Here is a 22,032-nt window from a genome sequence, read left to right on the forward strand (position 1 = left end):
GGCACAGACCCTCACAGGATCCAAGGGGCAAGGGTGCAGGCCGGCGCGAATGTCCCTCACCCACCCGGCCAACCGGTTCCTTCTCCACTGTGGGCACATGGCCTGTCCCTTATCTGACAAAATGTCTTGCTCTGTCTGTCTCTTTCTATCTCTTATATGTGTGTGTGTGAGCGTGTGTGTGTGTGAGCGTGTGTGTGCATGTGTGTGTATGAGTGTGTGTGTGTGTGTGAGCGTGTGTGTGTGTGTCTGTCTATCTCATTTCTTTCTCGTGTCTCTCACTCTCTTGGCCACTTTGTTGATTCTCCTTCTCTTGTGTCTCTCTTGCCTCCATTTTTCTGTCTTCAACTCGGTTTCTCTGATTCCCATCTCCAGCCCATCTGCTCTTTCTCTCACACACATTCTTCCTCTCCTTTCCCCACATTTCTCTAACACACTGTGGAGGTCAGAAAGAGAGAGTGATGGAAGTATGGGAGAGCGGGAAGGGTTTCTGAAGTCACTGCTGTGGATCTGAAGAGTATGGGTGGTTGGGGACGTGGCTGCCGGCTCAGTTTTGGTTCCTAGGACTCGGCTGCCTGAGTCTCTCCCAGAATGGCTACTTCCTGGTGATAAGAAGCCAGTAGTGCCTGGAGGTGGTGATGGGAATGTGGATGATGATGGAGGGTCATTCAACCAGTCATTCATCTGACAAATGTGGGTTGAGTCCCTTTCACGTGGCTCTGTGCCAGGCATCAAGGCTGTGAGGATGGGTAGACAGCCTTGGCCTTCAAGAAGCTTCCATTCTGTTAGAGTGAGACTGACACTAACCAAGCAACTTAATAAACAACTTCAAGTAGTGACTGTGTCATCAAGAAAGTAAAACAGGATAGAGTGACAGAGAGTAACTGGGATGGAGTAGTGGCAACGAGAGACAGGACCGGCAGAGAAGTTCACGTGGAGGAGGCGCACTTGAGCTGAGTTTTGAATGATAACGAGGCAGTCAGGTGAAGATCTGAATGGCAAGCAACCAAGCAGGGCAAACAGCAAGTGCAAAGGCCCAGAGGCAGAGTGAGCATCAGGGGCCAGAGGAACAGTTGTGGGAGCGTGGAGTGGTGGGACTGTCATGAGTGATGGGGAGAGGGCTCCGAGGTGAGCTTGGGGCCCAATCGTGTGAGGCTTTGTAAACTGGGTAAGGCATCTGAAGTTATCATAAGTGAAATGGGAGACAACCAGCAAGGTTTAAGTAAGAAAACATGGTTTGCTTGCTTTGTGGCGAGTGGTCTGAAGAGGGCTGGATGAAGCAGGGAGGCCCTTGGGAGGCCCTTACGAGGTTCCTGTGTGGTTCAGGTAAACAGTGAAGGGGGTTTGGACCCAGAGGGCAGGAGTAGAAGTGGTGAAAAGTCAGTTAGACTGGAAACAAATTCTGATATAAACCTAAAAAGATTTGATGATGAACTGAAGAGAGAGAGAGACAGGAATTGGGAATCAAGCCTAGGCTTGAGAAACTGGACAGGTGGTAGTTCCAGTTCTTCAAATTTGGGAGGAATGGGGTTTGGTGCAGTAGGGCCACGAAGAACCGTGCAGAATTGGGAGTTTGTTTTAGAAGTATTAGGTGAGTGGCGAGGGTGGTGGTGGCAGCCGGCATGATGGTGGTGGCCATGGAGATGCGGAGGCTTCTGAGTGGGGACTGAGGTAATGGTGGGACTGAAGAGAGGACTGTGTTGTGGATGGGGGAAGGGGATGGTGATTCAAACAACTGCTGAGGGCAGGAGGGCCAGGACTCAGAAATATCTGGGAGGCTATGACGGGGGGTTATGGAGCTGAAAGAGCGTCTCTCCCTCAGGTGTCCCTGCTCTTTGGAACCATCTCTGATGCTGTTGTCCTGCTGGCCCACGCCCTGAACCGCTCTGAGATCCATGGGGCAGGACTCTCAGGGCCCACTTGGGGGACCACACAGGGCCTCTGGATGTGGCTGGCTTTAGCCAGAGGATCCGGATAGATGGGAAGGGGAGGAGGCTGGCTCAGTACGTCATTTTGGACACAGATGGTCAGGGAAGCCAGCTGGTTCCCACCCACATCCTGGACACAGACCCATGGCAAGTGAAGCCCCTGAACAGAGCTGTCCACTTTCCAGGAGGAGCCCCTCCAGCTCACAACTCCAACTGCTGGTTTGACCCTAATGCACTATGCATAAGAGGTAATTCATCATCTATCCATCCACCCATCCATCCATCTGTCCACCCATCCACCCATCCATCCATCTGTCCATCCATTCATCCATTTCTCCACAATCCATCCATCCATCCATCATTCATTCACTCATCCATCATTCATCAAGGCTCTCCATGTGGACAGTCATGTGAGGAGCAGGAGCAAGGAAGAGACTTGAACAGCCACTGAAAAGACTGAACCAGGGGTTGTGAAGCTCCAGGGAAGCCTAGCAAGGCCACCCCTCAGCCCAGCAAGCTAAAGCATGTGTAGAGCACGTTCCCACCTCTCAGGTCTCCTAAACTTCGCCACAGCTTTGTGACAGGGACACTATCCTCTATGGGCCCCAGTGGAGAACTGAAGCTCAGAAAGTTTAGGTAACTTGCCTAAGGTTACACAGGGGGCCCCAAGTCCATCAACTCCAAGGGCAAGATCCCCTTTACCTTATGACCACTGGGGAGTGTGAGACACGAGACCCACACATTCTCATTTCTGAGATTCACCCACCCAGGCGTTGATCGCTGATGAAACTGCACTGACACACAAGCGCACAGGTGGAGATGAGCACACTCCTACGTGTGTACCAAGTGCACCCGCAGCTCCTCATGCACTCCTAGTTGCAGTGGCTGCTGTTGGGGGTAAATTCAGGTCTGACCAGGCTTGCTGACATCCCTGCCTGCCCCAAACCTTCAGCAGCCACTCCCCTACCCCATGACCCAGACCCTGCTGTCCTTCCTGCCCCATCTCCTGATACTGTTCCTCTTTGTCTTTCCCCTAAACACATGCCACCCTTTCCAGCCTCCCTAAACATGTGTGTTTTCCTCATCCTGGAATGCTCTGGCCTTGCCTGGCTAAATCCTTTTTTTCCTTCCAGAATAACTCTCCAGTCTGAGCCATGGCGGGTGGAGGGGGCGGGGTGTGTGTGCTACCGCGGTGCTCCCCACAGTGTCTGGGGGCATAGCTTCCTAGGGTGTGTGTCCTGTGTTGGGGAGACCAGTGCCATCTGTCCCCAGGCTAATAATAGGAGGTCAACAAAGAAAGTTTCACCCAGTTTTTTCTTTGCCTCCTTTCTTCTACAAATATTGACTGAAGATTTACTGTGCTCAGCCCCAGGGAAGGATGAATGAATGAAACATTGTCCCTGCACTGGCTTAGCGCACCTGCCTTCCTCCCCCGGTGAGCTCCATCACGATGCTGGTAGTGACTCTGAATCTTATCTTCTGTTGTATCTTCAGTTCTTGGCACTGAATTCAGCACACAGTGCTCTAGAAATGTTTGTGGAGGGATTCACTGAATGAATGAGCAAACTCCTGTCAGAGGGTAAAGTCTGTGAGCCAGGGCTGGTGGAGGTGTTTATGAAGACCTCCATCAGCCTCTGGCTGCCCTTGTCACAGTTTCGGCCACATTGTGTGGTTTATCTCTGCTGTCCCTGTCTCTGCCACCAGACAGAAGCGCCCGGAGAGTGTAGCCTGGGGCTGGTCTTCAAGAACATCTGCTCTATGAGGGAGGGACGAGGCTTCATTCAGGTTTCTGCCACCGCTCAGCAGCCCCTCTTGCCTGGATGCCTAGATGGCGTCTTCAACTTTACGTTGTCTGAAACTGAACTCCGGATCTGCCCCCAGCCTCCTCCCATTCTCCTCCCCAGCATTTCCCACTGCAGGTGACGGCAACCCCATCCTCCCTAAGGCTCAGGCACACTCGTCTCCCCACACCCAAGGCCCAGCCTATCAGAACACCCTGGGGGCTCCATCTTTAGAATTTGCCAAGAAGCAGAGCCCTGCTCACCAATCCCCTGCCTCCTCCCTGGTCCAGACCCCATTATCTCTTGCTGGATTACCACAGCAGCCTCCCAGCAGGCCTCTGTGCTTCCGCCCTTGTCTCTGGACCTCACCATGGCAGTTGGAAGATCCTTGGAAAATATTTTAATAGAGCGGGCTTTCCCCTGCTCAGAGCCTGCAGAGGCTTGCCTCCCCAGAGTACAGCCAGAACCCTTGCCACCCTCGGCTCCCTGCCCTCCGTCTTCCTCCCATTGAACACACCAGCCACGTTCCTGTTTCTTTGTGTTTGCTGACTACTTTCTTGTCTATGCTTCCTCTCTTACCTCCTCCAGATCAGGAGTCAAGCCTCCTTCCCGGGTGAGGGGCAGGGCGGGCGGTGGTTGGGAACCTAGGCTCTGCCACTCAGAGACAGTTGCCTGTCTTTCTGTTTCCTCTTCCATGGAATCATGATCATACCTACTTCCAGAGGTCACTGTGCAGAATAACTCAGTTGAAATATGTGACATCCTTAGAACAGGTGTTTAGTGCAATACAATATACAGGAGTACAATAAATGGGCTTCCCTGGTGGCTCAGTGGTAAAGAATCCACCTGTTAATACTAGAGATATGGGTTCAATCCCTGGGGCAGGAAGATTCCCCTGGACAAGGAAATGGCAACCCACTTCAGTATTCTTGCCTGGAGAATCCCATGGACAGAAGAGCCTGACAGGCTACAGTCCCATGGGGTTGCGAAAGTGTTGGACGAAACTTAGCGACTAAACAACAGAATAATATGTGCTACAAGCTATTTGCTGCTGTTATTATTATCGGGACAAAATTGGAGGAGGCTCATCTCATCAGAGGGCAGATGGACAGTGCTGTCCTTCAGCAAAAGGAAGGAAGGGAAGGAGGCAAGGAAGGAAGAAGAGATGATCCCCCCACTTGTGTGACAGTGGAGATCATTGTCCTCTCTCCAGAATAGGGCCTGGCATTTTGCCATCTTGTCAGCCCAGGCTGATGCCAGAGTTGCCCAAGTGGCCCTCCGCACCTTGCCCACCAGTCCCAAGAAGACTTTACACACTCAATCCTGATATGAGAGCTAGAGAGATTAACATTCAGTGTTAAGATTCAGGTTCCTCTAACAATCAAAGTGAATGACATTGAAAATGGCTGCTGAAATAGATAACGAGCAGCCCATGGTGGGGGTTATGTAAGAAGCAGAATAATCATTGATAGGGATCTACCATTTTTATTCAATATCTTGCCTGTCTAGCCCCTGTGTAAGGTGCCCAGGGGCCCCAAGTTGAATAAGAAACAGGCCCTACTGTCCAGCTGCTCTCAGTCTAGTGGGAAGAGCCCAGCATCCTGGCAGATGAGGGCCAGAGTGTAGACAGTCATGGGGTCTGTGCAGGGTCTGTGGGGCCCCTGCGGCCAGGAGCCTGAAGTGAGAACCCTAAGAGCAGTGCTGGGAATCAAACGCGTGTGTGATGGCCAGGCCACAGTCCAGGGCCATTCTGTGCCTTCCCCGGGAGGGCTGGCACTGGGCAGGAGAGTGTCCCCATGTGCCAGTAGGTGCAGGAGCTGAGTGAAGGGGCTGAGCTCCTGTGTGGTTGTTAATTACTGTTGGGACTCATGCCGCCCCTGCTTCCCACACAGGTCAGCAGCCCCCTGGAGGCCTCCTCACGCTGGCCCTGGCCTGTGTCCGGGTGCTGGCCGGTGGGGCCCTCACTTGCCTCATTAGGTAAGATCCTGGTCTCCTGAGTCTTCATCTGCCCTCTGTGCTCCTGACTCCGCTGGGCCTCCTGGCTGTGTATACAGCCCTGGCATCTGCAGGGAGCTTCATCCCAACCTTCATCCCAACCTCAGGACCGCCCGCCCTCCTGTCCATCCTAGAGCCTCGGTCAGGGCCCTGTCAAGGTGGGCATGCCTCTTGGGAGGTCCTTAGAGACCTGAGGAAGAAGCCTGGGACCTCGGACAAGACTCCATCCTTCCTGAAGCTCAGGCTACACACCTGTGCATTGAGGGCTTGGTCAGGATGACCTCAGAGTTCTTCAGCTTTGAAAACAATCGTCTGGGTCTGAAGTCCTCTGTGTTCCCTGAGTCTCAGTGACATCCAAGAAGGATAGCCCTCTGCCCCTAGGTGGGTTGGAAACACCGAAGCTGGGGACCAGAAGACACATCAGGCCTGGGGTGCATCCAGCCCTGAGCTGGACCTAGGGGCTCTGAGGGGACAGTGCTCAGTGGTGCCTTCTCAGCCCAGCAGGGACTGATGGGGCAGACAGGCAGGGAAACAGGGAGGACCAGGAGGGCTCTGGATCAGAGGCAGCTCTGAGGAGCCAGATGGGGGGAGTGACGACAGCTCCATCTTCTCTGTCCTGCACTTTGCTCACCTCCAGATGGAGAATCCGGCAGCTGCAGCTGATGCGGGGCCCCCACCGGATCCTGCTGATGGCCCAGGAGCTCACCTTCATCCAGCAGATGGGTGGGTGGGCAGGCACCAGGCTGCAGCAGCAGGCACTAGGCTGAGGGGTGTAGGCACCAGGCTGGGGGGAGGCGGGCACCAGGCTGGGGAGTGGGCAGGGCGTGGGCAGAGCTGCTCTAGCTCTTGACCACACCTACTGCCTCCAGAGGCTGCACATGGACAGTGTGAGCAAATCAAGAAGTATGGCAGACGGCAGGAGCCTGAGGTCTATGGCCCAGTGGTCAGCAAGGAGCCTACAGGCCCCCCAGGAGCCCGCCAACATGGCTCTGTAACCAGGTGAGGGCCCTTGCCACCCCCAGGCCCAGGTTTTGAGAGCTCTTGTCAGTTTGGGAGAAGCTGAGGGAACCCAGAGCATCTCTGTATGCCCCGTTCCTGCTATGGCGTAGGAAACCGAGGCTGAGGGACAGACAGTGACTTTTCTGGGTCTCACAGCAAGTCGGTGGCAGGGCTAGAAGTGGGAAGCAGGGCTTCCAACTCCCTGTCACCCATGTTTTGTGACCTGACCTTGGGAAACAACCAGTCCCCGGCCACTTGGACCCGGGCATTGCTGGTATGAGTCCGGCCCAGGACCTCTCTCAGCACTGGGCCAACTGGGCTTTGGAAAGGGGTGGTGCGGTCCGGGGTCCCCAAGGCCCTGAGTGTGGGGCAGCACCCAGGCCCAGGACAGCCTCTGGGCAGAGCTTGGGTCACCAGGTGACAGGACAGAGGTGAGACCAGTCAGATACTAAAGTTGCTGAGGACACTATGATTTCTCTAGTGCTGGCTTCTCAAATCCAGCAATTAACTGATCTCTGACTCTCCTGTTCTGTGTCTCACGGTGGATGAACCAGGTTAATAGTTTCTACGGGAAGCCACATGAGGCTCGTGCTCCTTCTTTCCACCTTCTCCCTCGGAGAATCCCATCTTTTTTCTCTTCTGCTGAAAGGAGGCTTTAAGGATGTACAAAACATGTTTTGACTGCTCCACGGAAAGCACTTCAGGCCAGACTGAGGAGGCAGGAATCCACCAGTGATGAGAGGAGAGAGGGCGAAGGTTACAGAAAGTTCTGGGCGAGGACTGAGCCCCATCTTGAGGGGCTCTGCCTCTCTCACCCTCCCCTCCTCCCCTAGGGTCTCTGGGTCTCAGAGCTCCCCTCACTTTGCTGGGTTTGGAACGTTGCAGGTGCCCAAGGCCAGGAGCTAACATGTTTTCTCTCCACGATCTTGTTAGCCTTCTTCATGTAGGTGAGGATATCATCCTGGCTTTACAGAGCTGGGACATGAGGCTCAGAGAACTGAAGTCCCTTGTCCAAGGTCACCGAGCTAGAAAGTGGTGGAGTAAGGACTGGATCTTGGGTCTGTCAGCTGAAGAAGACAGAGTCTAACTTTTTGTTTCCAATGGCCAGGCTCTTCCTGGCTTGGAGCACACAGAAAGAACACACATATGGGGAAGAAGCCGAGGCTGAGAGCGGTGGAGGAGTTGACTCCAGTTGGGGACCAGCAGTGGATAAACTTTTGCTGTCTTTTCTTAAACAGGGAGAGTTGGTGTGGCTAAAGAGATTTGAAGGTGAAACAGCCCCTGAGCTGCGGCCAAGCTGCCTTAGAGTCCTCAGAAAGGTAGGGCAGAGGGCGTGGAGGGTGGGCTGTGGAGGGGTGCTGTCAGGAGACCTCTACTGGTCTGGATTGGTCCCTACTCAATGCAGAAGCTCCTAGCCTCCAAAAAGGAAGGACTTACTATTATCATGATCACTGGCCCATTGTCATGACAGATATGCACCATCGCTGTCACCATCCCACACCAGCATCCCCCATGTCACACCCCCACCCCATATGCTCATCATCGTGACAACCAGGGCACAGCCATCTCCACCACTATCATCACAGGGTACGATCAGCACCGCTAAAGGACCTCATCTTGCACCCTTCATCCCTCCACGTATCTGTTCATCTGTCCACTGTTTTTTGAACACCTTCTATGCTCTGGGCTTTGGAGACACAGCACTGGAGAAGAGAGACAGGATCCCTTCCCTCGGGGAACTTCCAGCCACTTGTCATCACTACTCACATAAGCCCCTTCACCTCTGAGATTATCACCATCCTGAGAAGCACTGTGGGATGGAGGGCAGAGCATAAGATTTGAGTCAGGAAGATCCCAGATGGAATTCTGCCTGGGACACTTAGTTTTCCTGTAAAATGGAGCTAATAAAATGGGAATTAGGAGGGCTGGAATGCAGGAGTCCTGGGTTCAATCCCTGGGTCGAGAAGATCCCCTAGAGAAGGGAATGGCAACCCACTCCAATATTCTTGCCTGGAGAATCCATGGACAGTGGAGCCTGGCAAGCTACAGTCCTTGGGGTCACAAAAAGTCGGACACAACTGAAGCAACTTAGCACACACAGAGAGAGTATATAGAATAACCTAGAACTGTCTCTGGCAAGAAGAGTACCTTTAGTAAATGGTGAATTTTATTAATATTTCCAACATCATGTCATCTGAAATCAAATTCAGAGAGATTAATTGATTAGAGATTAGTTTAGACATTCCCCAGTGGGCATCTTACAACTGAGACGTGTAGATGTTTCTTGAAAGAAAAGGTCCTATATGTGGTCAAATGAGTTTAGAAATTGCTTGGCTTAGGCACAGAACTTCTCAGAACATTTAATAAGTCTGTTTCAGTTATCTGTGACTGTGTAACAATTTATCCCAAAATTAGCAGCTTAAAACATCAACCATTTTACAATATCTTACAATTTTGTGGTAGGAAATTTGAGCAGGGCTCAGCCAAGCAGTTCTTCTGTTCCACTTGGCCTTGACTGAGGGTTTCTCGGTGGTTTCTTGATGCCTTGGCTGGGCAGTTGGAAAAGCATACTCAACAGAACCTGCTTCTCCACTCAGTATAGTCTCAGGGCCTCTCCATATGATCTCACCCGTGGGGTGACTTGGGATGGAGGGACTTTTTATGAACATTTAGTCCTCCAACAAAGAGGGCTCCAAGAAACAGGAAATGGAAGCTGTCAGTCTCTTAAGACCTAGACCCAAAACACACAAGTTCACTTCCGCCATGTTCTACTGGCCAACGCGGATTCAAAGGGAGGGGTCAGAGGCCCAACCTCTTGCTGGCAGCAGGGTTAAAGGATTTGAAGCCATTCTCACCTCATCACATATACTAATAAGCATGCAAATCCCTAAGGAGGTAGGGAGAGTATTCAGGTTTCCCTCACTTAGCTGATCCCTGAACTGTATTTGAGAGGAAAGCCATGCCAGACAATGTTTCCCTCTTTCCTGCTCGGGCAAATGCTAGCCTAGCTGACGGGGTTTGAGTTCTCTGACCTGCTGGGCTGCTTTCTGCTTGTTCCTGATCCCTTCGGTTCTTCTCCTCATCTGTCTCTGAGTCTTGGGGAGAGATTTTACAGTTTTACAGGCCATGATGTCACTTAGGTGGAGAATAGGCCTAGATCCATATTCTGTGGTGTATTGAGTTATTCATCCATGATGCTTCCACGCCCTCATTTCACTGGCTCATCCATCTGTCCATCCCTCCATCCATCATCCATCCACACACTCATCATCCATCTACACATTTGTCATTAATCCATCATCCCCCACTCATCTTTTATCTGTACCATCCATTCATTCATCCATCCACCCATCACTTCCATCCAACATTTCTGAGGCCTCTCTGTGTTCAGCCCTGTGCTGGGTTCTAAGTACAGGGGGCCAGATGTCCACCCTTTGAGAGTCCCCAGGGGCTGCTAAGGTGCCCTTGTGCTGGAAGATGTGGGGGCTGCAGCATGAGGACATCACCACCTTCCAGGGCTTCTTCGTGGCCCCTGGGTTAGTGGTCTGGTGTTGGAGCACTGTGCTCGGGGCAACCTGGAGGACCTGCTGAGGAATGAGGCTCTGCGGCTGGACTGGACCTTCCAGGCCTCCCTGCTGCTGGATTTGATCCATGTGAGACCCCTTCCCAGGCCTGGAGCTGTGGGGGCAACAGGGAGGGAAGGGAGACAAGAGAGGCTCATTTCCCAGGCCTCATTTTCCACTTTGTCTTATTGAGAAAAATCTGAACAGTGTGGCAAAGGGTGAAGGGACGCAGGGAGATTTCCTGGGAATTCTGAGAGAAGCAGGAGTCCTTCTCATTCACCACAGTCCTAAGGGACCCTCATGATTCCACTCTACTAGGGGGTGCGGTATCTACACCATCAGCGTTTCCCTCATGGCCGCCTCAAGTCCCAAAACTGTGTGGTGGATGGGCGCTTTGTGCTGAAGGTCACTGACCACGGTTATGCAGAGCTCCTGGATGCTCAGAGGGCTCCCCGCCCCCAGCCAGCCCCAGAAGGTCAGCTCAGGGGTGGGCAGGGGGCTGCCAGTAGGTGCTGAGGCCTCTGTTTAAGCCCGGCGCTTGGAGGGAAGGGGAGAGGGGGAGATGCCTGGTCCTCCAGCACTTCCTGTGGTGTGACCTGGAGTGGATGGCTTTTTCTCTCTGAGCCTCAGGACTCTTACCTGTGAATGGGGGAGGGCAGAAGCACCTCCCTCCTCTGGGACTGTAGGGACAGAGCAATGGCACAACATGTGTGAAGCACCCACCCAGCTTGGCCAGCTTGGATGGTCCGCCAGTGACGGCCGTGTGGTCCTGCCTTGTGACTGCAGAGCTGCTGTGGACAGCTCCAGAGCTACTGCGGGGACCCAGAGAACCCAGGCGGGGCACCCTCAGAGGAGACACCTTCAGCATCGGCATTGTCCTGCAGGAGGTGCTGACTCGAGGCCCGCCCTACGGTTCCTCGGGGCTCCCAGCGGAAGGTACATCATCCTCCTCCTCTTTCCTCGGCCTGTCTCTGGCAGAGTCCCCACATAGTTGAGTAGCTCTGTGAGCATCAGGAAATCAGGGCCTGAAAATAACCACAGAGACACACATGCCTGATTTGATGACAAGAAATGGGTTTCTTTGGCTTAAGCCAAGCAGCCTTTAGCAGCTACCAAAATGGCAGCTCACCATCTCTAGAACTAAAAACATTGGTTTCTGGGTAAAAGCCAAACCCCTTTCTTCCTCTCCCAATGTTATTGCCATGTCCAGAGGTGGTTATGCCCTAACCATCCAGCTGCCCAGCACAGATTTCGCGTCTATGGAGACCTCAGTTCTTCCCCTGAATCACTTACTGCATGACCGTACACTAATTACTTACCCTCTCTCGGCCTCAGTTTCCCCATCTTTAGAGTGAGGATTAAATTTTAAAATGTCAGGCATCCAATCCCTGTCAGATGTCACCAATCTTCTGGGTGTTTGGGGACTTGGTCTTCTGCTTGAGTGGGGCTCCTTGAAGCACATCTTTGTGCTTCTGGGGTAATCACTCACACCTTCCCCATCAGCACCTGGTCTTACACATTTTTTTCTCTTCAGACCCCAGTGCTGGGGCCCAGCTTCAGAAACACTGCCTCTGAGTCTGTTCTCTCTCAGGGCTCCCTGGGCTCTGTGCTGCTCTTTCAGTAGCCTGTGCCCCCCTGCCCCCCGGCTGCTTCTGTCCAATCCCGGGGACCTGTCCCACGGATACCCTGCATTTCAGCCCACAGCACAGGCAGTAATGGAGTGATGGAGCCCCCTTTCCTCCCACCCCAGATGGAGAATCTGTACCTCACAGGGAGGCCTGGCCTCACTTCTTTTCTCCACCAAAGTATTGCTCCATGAATCACGAGCATTCCAGGTCCCAAATTTATGGGGTGGAGGAGTGGGAAGGGGAAGGGCTTGGTCACACCATTTGTTCAACTCTCCTTGGCTGCTCCCCCCCACCTCCAACTTGCTGACATCTGCCTGCTGAGGGGGTGGGAAGGCAAACAGCCAGATGGGGTTTGTGAGTCTTGCTGCTGTGCAGGGCCCTTCAGGCCAGTGCTCCTGAGACTTCAGGGACCCCAGGGTCGCCCCTGCATTGGGCTGTCAATCCGGACCTGCTACTCCCTGGCTGCACTTTTCCTGGTCTCAGGGAGTGAAATGTCCAGAGCACAGCCTTTGGGGGACATGGACTTGAGCCCAGCTCTACACCAGTTCACCTCATGACTCTGAGTAAATCTCTTTCAGACTCTGAGCTTGTTTGTTCATTTGTAAAATAGGGACCATGATGCCTAGCTCTAAGAGTATTTGTGAGGATTCAGTGAAATGCTTTAGACAAGAGCCTGGCACATGCTAGAGCCTGGGTGGTTTTAGGGGTATGCGACTGGGGAAGAGCCCAGGTTTTTCCCACTCTCCTACTGAGAAGCGGACCTCCTTGCTCTAAGAAATAGCATCTTTGAAAAAACAATTAATTAATTTTTATTTATTTATTTTTGGCTGTGCTGGGTCTTCGTTGCTGTGAGTGGGCTTGTGTCTAGCTGTGGTGAGTGGGGGACTACTCTTTGTTGGGGTGCTCGGTAATTGTGACTCATGGGCTCTAGAGCTTGGGCTCAGCAGTCACGGTGCTTGGGCTTAACTGCTCTGCAGCACGTGGGATCTTCCCTGACCAGGGATGGAACCTGTGTCCCCTGCAATGGCTGGCAGATCCTTAACCACTGGACCACCAAGGAGGTCCCAGAAGTAGCATCTTTTTAAGATTCTGTGGCGGGGTGGACACTTGTGGTTTCCTAAGCACTGTCATCTGTGTTATGCCAATGGACAGTGCTGTGAGGTGGTAAGTGCACTCTTCAGAGATGAAGCAGTGAAGCTCAGAGAGGGGCAGGACCCCCCAGCGGGAAGCTGTGGTCTGGGATCCCAGTGGGCTCAGTGGTGTTGGCCTAAAATCTCCTGGAGTCATCCAGAAAGCATCTTCCATGGAGCTGGATGTACAGGCTCTTGGTCAGCGGCCAGCAGGACTGATCCATCCCAGTGATGGGCTGGATGTGGACAGTGGGCTCAGCATGGGGAGGGAAAAGGAGATCTGGCCTGGCCTGGGCTATGGGTTCCCAACATGACCACCTGTGAGAACTCTACTTTAATGACAAAAAAGTTTGGAGCCTCACACGCTACTATCTGACTTTTAGTATCTGGTGACTGAGAAAATACCCAGAGACAAAAATCTGCTCTGAAATAAGCAATGCTTTGAAATGGACCTGTATTTTATTCATCACACCATTAGAATGCTTTTGAAAAAGAGCTGGACATATGTGTGTGTGTGTGTGTGTGTGTGTGTGTGTGAGAGAGAGAGATATTATGAGCTCCATCTGTGCACACTCCTTTATAAGCATATACAGCTCCCTAGACCCTCTACTCAGAGGCCCTCAGGGCCTGACGCCTACAGACTGGGAGCCTCTGGGCAGAGAAAAAAGTGCAGGCTGGGAGGCTATCAAGCCCAGTTCTAGCATCTACTTTTTACTGGCCCTGTGGCTCAGTTGACCGATGTTACCACCTCCTCAGAACCTCAGTTTCCTTGTCTGTAAAATGGGACAGTGAATGACGGGCTTCCCCCAGCAAGGAGGTCGGCAAAGAGAAATCCAGAGAGAAGCTTCTCTTTACTCTCCAGGGAACTTTCTCTCCAAGGAACCCACCTCTTTGCCTCCTCTGAGGAGGGTCCCAGCCCTCCTGTTCCACCCCTAATGGCCCTGTGAGGTCTGTCTTATTATCATTAGGTGAGGAGACTGAGGTTCAGAACATAGCATAGCTTGCACAGGATTAGAAGGATAATCTTGACATCTCCTCCTGTGCCGCTGAAGGCTTGAGCTTTGTACCCAGCCTCTCATCCTCCTGGTGTGCCCATGAATCTCTCAGCTCCCTGAGGCACCCCTAGGGCTGCCCGAGGTGGGAAAACCAAGGCACAGAGTGATGACAAGTGACAGAGACGGAGCTGGATCGCTGATCCATCAGATCTCGACTCAGTCTGTGGTCTTTATCATGTGAAACGGGCACAGGAAGATCCACAGCAGGGACTGTCCTGGGAAAAGAGTCATGATGAGGGCGAACATGCAAAGCAGAGAGTCCTGCCTCACAGTTGTGCAGAGTCGACCCCAGATGGCCTCCGGGTGGTGGGGCTGCCAGACAGATCTGCAGTGCCCAGGTCGTGAGCACATTCTTGGACATTGCTGGCAACAGAGCAGCAGCAAGTTGTGCAGGGTTCACGGGCTGGGGTGAACCTAGCACCCCAAAATCTAGCATCTGTCATTTCCTTCCTCAGCACTCATCTCACGAAGGCAGTTTGTTAAGCTCACTTCATAGATGGGGAGACCAAGGCTCAGAGAGATGGCTGTGTTGTTCACCATCTCACAGACAGGTGGTGGTGGATCCAGAATTCAGGCCCCATTCTCCAAGCTCCGAGCTGAGACCCATTTCCCCACCACACTATGGAATGGGCCCAGGAAAACAGCAATCCTGGATCCCTGGCCAGCATGCCCTGGAGCAGAGAACAAGAGGCTGAGGAACACTCTCATGGCCTGGTATCCACACCCCACAGGCCCAGCCTGCCCTCCATCTCAGGATCCCAGGCCCATGCCTCACCACCAGCCATCCTGGGGACCTCAGCCCCACTGGCGCGTCTGTGTTTGTTGCAGAAATCACCAGGAAGGTGGTATCCCCCCCTCCCCTGAGCCAGCCCCTGGTGTCCCGTGACCATGGGCCACCCGAGTGCATCCAGCTAATGGAGCAGTGCTGGGAGGAGGCTCCAGAGGACAGACCCAATCTGGACCAGATCTATAGCCAGGCCAGTGCCACCAGAGGAGCTGGCTACTCACAAGAAACAGCGAATCAGTTCACCTCACTTTGCCCAGTGGGGGCCCCCCTATCCCAGGGGCCTGGAAACCCTGTGCATAGAGGGGGCAATGGGCCAGCATCATCACCCCTGAGGGTGGAACCTGAGGCCTACCATCTGCGGGAATCTTTCTTAGAACTCTGGGTTCATAGACACTTCCTTCCTGAGTGCCAAGCTCCATACTAAGTCCTGTGCTTATATTTAACCCTCCTGATAGCCCTCCAAGGAAGCATTGCTATTATCTGGGCTTTACAAGAGAGAAACTGAGGCATGGCGAGGTGATGGGACTTGCCAAAGGTAACCAAGGAAGTGAAATGTGGGGCTGGAACACAGACCCAGGTTTGTCTCTGCAGCACTGATGCTAGGAACCCCGACCCCACGCCAGGCCTCCTGGCACCAGAGCAGAGGGGCCATTTGCGGTCATGGAGGCAGCGCTGGTTCCTGCATCAGGGAGTGGAAGGTGTGAGGGGGACTGCCGCTCCCATCCCCGGCCTGCCTTGCGGACTGCACCGGGAGGGGTGAGGCAAGCCTGGACGGGTTTGCTGGGCGGACGTGCTGTGTGTGGGCCTGACTGAGCTGGCTAACGGCTCTCACAGGGCCGACTCATCGAGCCTGTGGTGACAGCTTTTGTGCTTCCCGTTTCCTGCCCTCCACTCCCCAGCCACAGTGGAATTTTGCCAAGGGGAGGTTCAGTGAGCCAGAGGGGCATCCAGACGGGTGATGAGGGAGCAGGAGATAGGAAGACAGGAGAAACATACAGGCATCCTATGGGAAATGTGGACCTCAGAGTGAATGAGCTCTCAGTGGCCCCTGTGAGGGTGGGTGGCAGAGCTAGGCCAAAAAATCAGTTCTTAAAACACCAGCCTAGAATCTTTCCAGGGGTTAGAGATTGCCGTGGCTAATGAGGTGGGGAAGAAGGATCTTAGCCTGAGTGAGGGGCGACTGTGGGGAAATCCTGCCTCAGGTTCAGTGGCAGAGAAGGCAGAGACTGGCACATGATGGACTCCACATGCAGAAGATGAGAACCATATCACACTGTGGGGAGGCTAAGGGTCAGAGAGCCTGCATTCAGATCTATGCTTCCACTTCAGATCAGATCAGATCAGTCGCTCAGTCGTGTCCGACTCTTTGTGACCCCATGAATCGCAGCACGCCAGGCCTCCCTGTCCAACACCAACTCCCAGAGTTCACTCAGACTCACATCCATCGAGTCAGTGATGCCATCCAGCCATCTCATCCTCTGTCGTCCCCTTCTCCTCTTGCCCCCAATCCCTCCCAGCATCAGAGTCTTTTCCAGTGAGTCAACTCCACATGAGGTGGCCAAAGTACTGGAGTTTCAGCTTTAGCATCATTCCTTCCAAAGAAATCCCAGGGCTGATCTCCTTCAGAATAGACTGGTTGGATCTCCTTGCAGTCCAGGGGACTCTCAAGAGTCTTCTCTAACACCACAGTTCAAAAGCATCAATTCTTCGGCACTCAGCCTTCTTCACAGTCCAACTCTCACACCCATACATGACCACAGGAAAAACCAGAGCCACTTACCTGCTACTTGACCTTGGCCAAATCACTTCCACCGTTGAGCCTCAGATCTCCTTAGGTAATGTCTAAAAGGACTAACTCTGATCCAACTGGACACACTGGTGTGACCATCAAGTGAAATAACTAAGCAAAAAAAAAAGTATTTTTTCTGAGGAGAGAATGAGGAGAAAGAGCACTGACCCTGAAGTTGAAAGACTTAAACTGTGTTCATATAAGATTGTTCTGGGAGTATCAGCCAATGTAATTAAGCAAGAAAATGAAAGTTGTAAAGGAAGAAGAAAATGGGCTTCCCTCGTGGTTTAGTGGTAAAGAATCTGCCTGCCAATGCAGGAGACTTGGGTTTGATCCCTGGGTCAGGAAGATCCCTTGGAGAAGGAAATGGCAACCCACTCCAGTATTCTTGCCTGGGAAGTCCCATGGACGGAGGAGCCTGGCAGGTTACAGTCCATGGGGTTGCAAGAACCTGACGTGACTGAGAAGCTAAACAGCAACAACAAAGAAAAAAATAATTGTGTTTGCATATTCTATGATTTTGTTCCTGGGCAATTCAAGGGAAGCAATGGAAAACACACTCCAAATGATGAAATAATTCAGTGGGGTGGCTGGTGATAGAATCAATATATAACAGACCCCTGTTTGAAATGCAGTTCCACCATTGCTTCGTTCTCAGCAAGTTGCACTTCTCAGATCCCTTGTTTCTTCATTATAAATGGGAGCCCTCCTTGCAGAGTCGATCTTACAGTCCTCTTCTTGTCCATGTTGCTGTCTCAGGGTCAGCAGCTGTCACATCCATGGCAGCTGCCCTGAAGCTTGTGCCTCTGCTTCTAATGGGCAATACAAAATATGTGCTTTTCAGGGGCTGCTGACACTCCCCACCTTACAGACATTTGCCTGAGAAAAGCAGTATTAATGAAGGTTGGATATAAACACCTACACACACACACACACACACATACAGGTCAAGATGCTGGATTTAGACAGGAATAAACTCCTCCACTTTGATCATCATTAATTTGATTTTCCTGCTGATTGCACTTTGGTAAGGTACAAACCACACTGGGAAAAGTTCCAGTAAGTCTCTTTAGAAAACAAGGCTAAGGTTATTGTTGAAGGTACAGTTTATAACATCATCTTACAAAGACCTAGGAGAGGTACTTATCTCTGCTCAGCACCAGCAGTTTGTATTCCTTCTGGGAAACTAGTTTAATGCTCCATTGTCTCATGGACTCCATATATTATGTAATCGCTGTTTCCCTCTTTTCTTTGTTGCTAGAGAGCTCATATCCAAAATTGTGACCAAATTGTAGCCTGCATTTTACATATAGACCTCACTCCTGGATTGACTTCTTTAGCTTTTGCTTTCCTTTGGTCTCAGTGCCCTTACATATTTATAATTTTGTTTTGTAAAAAAAATTTTTGAACAGAGAGAGAAATAAAGAGGTAGAAATAGATTATATATATAAGCAGTCTACATATAATGCTTCTGTGTATCTACCCATCTATCCATTCACCCAACCAACTTATCTTTGAGAACAAAGAATGTCTATTCCACAGTGTTTTTGTAAGAACCAAAGTGTTTGTTAATGGTGATACAATGCTGGGAATGGGTTCCTTTGCAAAGTCCTCTCCATGCCTGTCTGCCTCACAGAGAACTAGCCCATTTTTCCTCCCTGCTGTCTCTGCTTCCCCTTGTCAGAGCTGCCACCCCTTGCCTATTACCTACCTACTCCCCACCATCCAACTCTTCTGGGCAGGGACTAAATCTGGTTCATTCCCGTGGCCTAGATTCTCAACGTGAGGGCCAAGTGCTCTGCTGATCTTCATGGATAAATTGGGATTTTCATTCCATTTTCAGTTCGAAAGCATCAACCAAGGCAAGAAGACCAGTGTTGCTGACCCTATGCTGCGGATGCTGGAGAAGTATTCCCAAAGCTTGGAGGACCTGACCCAGGAGCGGACTGAGGAGCTGGAGCTGGAGAGACAGGACAGAAAGGTTGCTCTCTCAGATGCTGCCCCCGTGAGTGGACCTGATTGTGCCTCTGGCCTCAGTGCCTCTGAGCATGGTACCTGGGGAGCTGGGACAAAGCAGGTACTCGGTAAAGCTGGGTTCCATGAATTGATTCATTTGTTGTTTATTTACCCATCATATTTTCATAGAGCCCTTGCATGCATTAGGCACTGTGCTGTGCACATGAGTACTGAATTTCTGCTGCCTCTTTCCTTTGGGAACAAGGACAAGGTACAGTGTTCCCATCTGACTTCAGAGGAAGCAACGTCCAGAGAGGGGAACCAGCATACAGCACACCTATCCCAGACCCCCGGACACTCATCCCAGGACTTTCCCACAGATACCCCTCCCTCACTTCCAACTGTGGAGAGAGGGTCCTTCCACTTGTGACTTTGGCCCTTCCTATCCCTTCGGGTCTGTGACTGAAGCTCTGAAAATGGGGGCAGCCATGGAGCCAGAGTACTTTGATCAGGTTACCATACACTTCAGTGACTTGTGGGCTTTACCACCGTCACAGCCCTGAGTGAGCCCGTTGAGGTGGTGGGCTTGCTCAGTGACCTCTACACATTGTTTGATGAGGTTCTGGGCAACCGTGATGTGTATAGGGTAAGAGGACCAGGAGGCAGGCATTCCATCCCTCTCTCTTCTACATCGTGTTTGCATCACATCTATATTTCCAGTCATTTGCTTATGCATCGTCTATCAGTAAGCTATTGCTGTGTAACAAACAACCCCCAAACCCAATAGTGTAAAGCAATACACATCTATTCTTGTTCACAAGCCTATAGGTCCAGCTAGAAAATTCTCTGGATTCGGCTGGGCTCACTCATACATCTGTGGTCAGTGTGGGTGAGAGGAAGCTCTGCTGATTTTGGCTGGACTCTGGGTGCCTTGGCTGAGACAACTCAGTTCTGGTCCACATGGTACCTCACCCTCCAGCAGGCGAGTTGGTATTATTTAAAAGGTGTGGCAGAGTTCTGAGAGAGAAAGCAGAAGTTCAGAAATCTTTTGAAGTCTAAGCTGAAATTGGGTACATTATTTCTGACATATTCTATAGGTCAAAGTAAGTCAAAAGACCAGCCCAGATTCAAGAGGTAGGAAAATAAAGTCTACTTGTTCCAGGTGAGGGTCGACAGATGAATCAGCTTCTGTGCCTGCCCACAGGGAGCTCTCAGTGCTGTCTGTAAAAGAGGAAGACAACTATGAAATTGATGATCTGGGGAGGCAGAGGAGGCTGAGAGGGCCTCTAATCCAGCTGGGAGTAGATGTTTAGAGTAAAGAGCAAGGAAGTCTTCCTGGAAGAGGTGCTGTCTTCCTAGCATTGTCCATCCTGGGTGTGGTTGCTCTGAGCAAGCAATGGGGTAATAATGTACTAAATTTTGAGGCTTGAGAGGGTGGCCCTAGTAAGTGTGAGAAATGCTAAATGTGCTTTGATGGCTGGACATGAAGTGGGCCATCAGTGGAAGTGGGTGGGAAACCCTGGAGGGGGCAGCAGGGGCCTTGGCAGAGCCATCAACCCCTCCATGATCTAGTCCCTGTGTACCTCTCAGTCCTGGGTTTGAGTCCCACCCTGGACACCAGCTTCTGTGTCACTTTGGTTTCCCCTCTCTGGGCCTCTGTTTCCTTATCTATTAATATAAAACAGGAATAATGATTCCTGTCCCAGGGGATTCATAGACCATGGGCAGATTTTCTCCCCCTGGTAGAAATTCTGTGTAAAGCTGTGAGCCTGTGAAAGTGAATAGCCTTCTGCCCTCTCTGCCTGCCATGGGGGCCTTCCCAACCCAACCCTGCCCCTGTTCTGATCCCGTTGTTGGGGGTCCCAGATCAGCCTCAGACATGGTGGAGGAGGTGGGGAGGAGCTCCCAGGAGACAGCCATACCCTGGCTCCCCTGCTCTTCACCTTCACTTGTGACCTGCCAGCCCCCTTCCTGCCACAGCCCTCCAGGAAGACTGCGGCTGGAGAGGGCCAGGCCCTGGGCTGGGCTGAAGCCAGGAAGGGAAGGGTGCATGGGCAGGAAGTTTCAGAGGTGAGAACTAACTCTTTGAGGTGCCAGGTAACCTGCTGATAGCATTACACACAGTATCCAGGCAGCAGTAGTCACCAGTATTTATTGAGTGCTTACTGTATACCACACACTGGTATGCAGTCTGCTGCTGCTGCTGCTAAGTCGCTCAGTTGTGTCCGACTCTTAGTGACCCCATGGACTGCAGCCTACCAGGCTCCTCCGTCATGGGATTTTCCAGGCAAGAGTACTGGAGTGGGTGCCATTGCCTTCTCCAGGTATGCAGTCTAGATGCCTTATATGTATCGTACCATTTGATCATCATAACAACATAACAAGCTGTGAGGTAGGTACTAGCACCCCGTCGGATGAAGAAACAAGGGGTTGAGCAGCTGGTCTCAGCAGGACATGAAGCTGAGACTTGAACTTGGACATTCTGAAAACTAGCTTCCTCGGGGGTCATGGTCCTCCCAGGACCCAGACCTCCTCAGGATAAAGCCACAGGTTCACAGCCGGCCCTCCAGGAGTGGGCCCCACCTCCCTCCCCAGTGACTCTCACTCTGCCTCTGCGCCCTCTGCGTTCCTCACACAGGCTTTGCTCTCTTGCTCCCTCTAGCCACGAGGTCTTCACACATACTGTTCCCTCCTCCTGGAACCCTGCCTACCCTCCTCTTCTGCTCCCTCCTGGTGTCAGGTTAGCTGCCCTGCCCTCGCACACGTGGTTAGGAGCTCTTGTGTGATGCTCGCATAACAACCCCCGGACGGGTCGGTTCCAACCTAAACCACTCTGTCCCCAGTGCTTGGCAATGTCCAATGTCCAACGTGTGGTGGGTCCTCAGAAAATACGTGTTGACTAAATGAGGAGCTCACTAAGGCCCAGAGAGGGAAACTACTTGCCCGAGATCACACAGCTGATAGGTGACAGAGCCAGGACAGGAGCCTGCCAAGGCCACCACGACTGCCCAGATCTGTTCACTGCCCCACACTGACCAGCGGAGACCTGAGCTGCTGACATTCCTAGCACACAGCTTCCCTCCGGTTTCCCACGTTCCTGCCCCAGCCCACGGCCTGAGGCATTCTCTGTCATGCTGGCTGTGTTCCCCTCTTGCCTCCAGAGCCTAGGAAAAGATTCCTCATCTCCTCGTGCTGGGCCCTGCAGCTCTGATGTGCCCTGAGTCACCCCTGGCCTTGTCTCTTCCTCTCCTGCTAGTCTTTTCTCACACATGTGTCCCTCTCAGCTCTGAATCACGCTTTCTGATCTGCTCTGAACTCTGGCCAGGAGGTCTGCATCTTTCTGGCAGAACGGAATGAAATAAAACAAGGCCTGCACACCCGTCCAGATGTGGGGAAACCAGAGGCCGGGTCCTTCCCAAGTGCA

General features: G+C 52.2%; 1 pseudogene; it reads left to right on the plus strand.

Moving 5' to 3' along the window:
* The window catches only part of LOC104994116, a 36,242-nt pseudogene that overhangs the window by 7,254 nt on the left and 6,956 nt on the right, over window positions 1-22,032 (plus strand).

The sequence above is a fragment of the Bison bison genome, unplaced genomic scaffold (genome assembly GCF_000754665.1).
Source record: "Bison bison bison isolate TAMUID 2011002044 unplaced genomic scaffold, Bison_UMD1.0 scf7180017864251, whole genome shotgun sequence".
NCBI lineage: Eukaryota > Metazoa > Chordata > Mammalia > Artiodactyla > Bovidae > Bison > Bison bison.